We start from the raw sequence: 4,791 nt of genomic DNA on the forward strand, positions 1-4,791 counted from the left end.
TCTAGGTTTAATTTTTAAGTTAGCTAAGATTAAGGATACTTAGATAGGTAATTTTATTTATGCTAAACCTTGCCATGTTATGTTTGCCCATCACATGCCATGACACCATATTTAGTTTTGTATTTTTCATTCATGACTTATTATGAAAAATATAAAAATATCATGTCATGTCATACATACATCATGTAATTATAGGAATCTTTCTTTTGAAAGCTATTTCATTTTGATGTATGCCATAACATTATCATGCATTATGTTTAATTCCTTAAAAGCAAGGACAAATGGCATTTATCAACAAGTGTTGTCAACAAGTGGTATTAACAAGTAACATCCTAAGTGGATGTTCAATATCCACAAAATGCCTAGATAGATATGCATGATCCCTAGATTAGGGCAAAACCAAACTTTACATCTCACAAAGACTAATAAGATGACTTGTAAGTGTTTTAGTGCACATTAGATACAAGTGAGATGTTAGGATGATGAACAAAACTCAAGATGTTGATTTAGTGCATTCTTTTGAGTTTTAAGTTCATCAAAACACATAGTTATGTGTTTTCCCATCATTGGGAAAGCTAATGTACAAGTCATGTGCATTAAGCCCAAGGAATATGGTGGGATAATGGTTTTGAAAATGTTTTAAAATAATTTTGGAAAACCATGGTGAAGGCTATCTTTTGAGAGTAATCACCATTGAATAGTTAGACACAAACTTGAAGAAAATACTAAAGTTTTTGCAAGGTTTCAAGTTTGTGTCAATCTTTCAAAATATGAAGTATTTTCTTAGAAAACTATTTTTTCTTGATAGTATATACCCTAAATAATGTCTACACAAATTTTTACGATTTTTGTAATTTTGTAGATTTTTCTAGGGGCTTCTGAAATTCACAGAAAGTGGATTTCAGCAACTATCAGACCTCAATCGATCACCCAATTGATTGAAGGGTCTCAATCGATCAGGCGATCGATTGAGAGCAAGCTTCTCGCGAACAGAAGCTTCCTGGATCGATCCATCGATCGATCCAGCCCTCCTGAATCGATCAGTGGATCGATTCAGCAAGGTTCAATTGAATGGAACCCAACTCCAATCGATCCAAGTTGCTGATTTTCGCTGGGAAGGCCTGATTTCAGCATCTTTGAACCTATTTTAGTCTAGGCAACCATTCCAAACCCCTGAAAATACATTTGTATACATAAAAAGGGTGTTTTCATGTGGAAAACAAGGATGGATTGGTTAAGGAAGGCTAAGTTGAAGTTTAGGTTGAGGTTTGTTTCAAATTTTGAATATTTGAACCTCAAAACTTCTAAAATTGGGTTTCCTAAAGTTTTAGGGATTCCAAGTCATTGTTGGTGCAATGACAGAAGTTACCACCATGTCTTTAAAGGGAGGGACTCTTTAAAGACAAGAAAATTATTTTTCATGAACCTTGGAAGGTGGTTAACCTTCCGTTAAGAACATGCTCAAGGTTGAGTGGTTGAACTTTAATGGGGAGTGGATATCCTCATTGTTCAAGTGGTTTCAAGTGGATAATGCTCAAGGATGGGCATTTGCCTACATTGGGGGAGAATGTAGGGTTAAGGATAATGAAGGGTATGAGACCTTCATTATCGTGTTGATCACAACGAGTGAAGTTGTGAACAACGATGAGCAACTCGTCAGGGGGAGAGTTTTCAACAAGTGAATTTGTTGATGTGTGCCTAAAAATGGGGCATGGTTTGATGTGTGCCAATAGGGGGAGAATGAAAGGGAGTAAGTTAGACTTTCATTACCTAGAGGGAGTTTGCCCTCTTAGGGGGAGAATGAAGGGTTTAACTTATGTATTCATTACCTAGTGGCATGAAGAAGGTTTAGGCTATGGGATTAGCCTAACTTACATGTGGTATTGTAAGTGATAGTGTTGGTATTGTCAAACATCAAAAAGGGGGAGATTGTTGGTGCAACATCCCTCAGGTCAAGGTTGACCTGGTTGACCAAGCTTGAGTCTTGGTTTGGGTTTCGATGTTTGACAATACAAGGTTGATTGTAGAAGAGCCAAGTAGGTCAAGGATGACCAGATACTTGACTGGGAAGTCCTAACTGGGATGTTAGGCAGAAGAAAATCCTGGTGAGTGAAGCCAGGTGAAAATCCTAGTGAGTGAAGCTAGGTGAAAGGCCTGGTGAGTGAAGCTAGGCAGACTGGAAGTCCTGGTGAGTGAAGCCAGGCATGGGGAAATTCAGATGGGTCAAGGTTGACCAGACATCTGGTGAAAGCCCAAGTAGGTCAAAGGATTTACTGGATACTTGGCACGGGGAAATCCAGATGGGTCAAGATTGACCAGACATCTGGTGAAAGTCCAAGTAGGTCAAAGGATTGACTGGATACTTGGCACGGAGAGATCCAGATGGGTCAAGGTTGACCGAACACTTGGCGAGGGAGTCCTAGCAGGTCAAGGGTGACCGGATGCTAGGCATGATGAACCAACATGTCAAGGTTGACCAGATGTTTGTTTGGGAGGCGTGGGACTTGGTTTTGGGCAAAAAAACCAGAAGCTGGATTGATCAGCCGATCGATTGGGGTGTCCCTGCGAGAAGCCTTCGTCCCAATCGATCAGTGGATCGATTGGGAGGAAGTCGCGAGCGCACAGAGTGCCTCTAGATCGATCAACCGATCGATCCAGAGGTCCCAATCGATCAGTGGATCGATTGGGAAGGTGTTGTATGTCGCGATAAGCCCTGGATCGATTAGCCAATCGATCCAAGCGAATTTTCAGAGCACAGAGGCGCTCTGGATCGATCCGTGGACCGATCCAAAGCCTCCCCGATCGATTGGGAGCAATCCAATCGATCGGGATCCGACTGTTGGCGCAGATAAAGGTCGTTGGCGTGCGTCTTCTTCGGTAGAACTTCTACTGATCAATTACGATCTTCACCAGCAACTCCACGGCTCTCACTAAGCTCCAGATCGCCAGTTCTTGAAGGTTCTTGGAGGTTCTTCCAAGTCAAGAGGTGGATCAAAAGCAAGAAGAAGAAGCTAGGGTTAGGGCTTTTGTACTCATTGTAAGCTTGTGCTTGTATTTCATTACCTTTCCCTTTCTTCTTGTATTGAGAGTCTTGTAGGGCTTCTCCGCCTTTGGTAGTTACCATAAAGGAGTGTTTTATAGTGGAGGGTGTGTGAGTAGGTGTGGATCCTTGGACTAGTCACCTCTTGTGAGGTGGATACCAAGTAAATCATCCTTGTTAGCGTTGCATGTTTTTGTTTCTTGTATTTCCGCTGCATATCTCTGAAGAAACAAGCAATGTCAAGCACGAAAATCGCACCGAGCTATTCCCCCCCCCCCCCCCCCTCTAGCTACATTTTAGTCCTAACAAAAGAGACTTACTTTTAAATAAAATATTTAATATAAAAATACAGGAAGAGAAAACGGCAAGTCAACTGCACACGAGGATCAAGGACATCATCAACGGACTCCACGCGATAGGCCACCAGATGGAAAACAGAGACTTAATAAGGTATACACTAAATGCTTTTTCACGTAATAATTTGTGGGCATCGATCGTAGATGCCTACAAAATTTCTAAAAATTTATCTAAATTAAAGTTAGACGAGCTTTTTTGTGAGTTAGAACTGCATGAACAAACTAATGCTGGAGCCGAGAAAGGTGTTGCTTTATTTGCAGGCTCCTCCAAAGAAAATAAGAGCAAGTCTGAATCTGAAGAAGATTCCGATCAAGATTCCGAAGACGAAGAATACCTGGTGAACTTGGTAAGAAAAATGTTCACCAGGAGAAAAAGGAGCTTCAGCAAGAAGGACCTTCAAAAGATCAGTTCTCCCGCGGAACAAAAGAACGTGACTTGCTTCAGATGCAGCAAAAAGGGGCACTACAAGAGCGAATGCCCAAGACTGAAGTTCGACAAACCGAAGCCGACCAAAAAAAAAGCCCTCAAAGCAACGTGGGACGACTCCTCGGACGAATCGGTGGTAGAAGAGCAGAAGCACCAGAGCCACCTCGCGTTGATGGCCCGCGAAGCTGAAACGGAAGACGAATCAGGAGATGAATCGGAAGACGGGTCCGAACCCGAATCGAGCCACGAGTCCGTACTCGTTTCCGAAGGCCCGGATGAGGTATATTTCAATTTAAAAAAAAAATTTAAAATTATTTCCTGCTTAAATAGTAAATTGGTTAAAATAGAACATGAAAACAAATCACTCCTTGAGGAAAATCAAGACCTCAAAGAACAAATCAAAAATTCAAATTCAACTCAAGATCTAACACTTGAAGAGAATTCATCATTAAAATCAAAAATTAATAAGTTAAAAGAAATGCTAGAAAAATTCACTACAAGATCAAAAAATCTAGACTTAATCCTGAATAATCAAAAGGCGTGTTATAATAAAACCGGACTCGGATACAAGTCGAACTCAAATAAAACTTTTAAATCATTAATAACTCAATACAAATCAACTAATCAAGCTTGGGTTCCGAAAGCGTGTTTGACCACGCAAGTAGGACTTAATCAATATTACATACCTAAAGAAAAAATATATTATATAAACTCGAATAAACCAAATCAAAAACCAAAATACAAACCTAAATCAAAAAATTCAAAATTTAAACATTTTAAAACTCAACAAAATATAAATTATCGCCAAGTTAATTATAACTATAAAAGAAATAGACACAAACCTAAAACGAAAATTTAAATTAAAGGCCAATAATTCAAGGGGAGACTCCAGAATAGTTGACACCTCCAAAACTAACTTACCAGACAGAGTAATTAGGATTAGTTAAAAAGGGACCCAGTTTAACTTG

The sequence above is a fragment of the Zingiber officinale genome, chromosome 1B, assembly GCF_018446385.1.
Source record: "Zingiber officinale cultivar Zhangliang chromosome 1B, Zo_v1.1, whole genome shotgun sequence".
In the NCBI taxonomy this organism is placed as follows: Eukaryota; Viridiplantae; Streptophyta; class Magnoliopsida; order Zingiberales; family Zingiberaceae; genus Zingiber; species Zingiber officinale.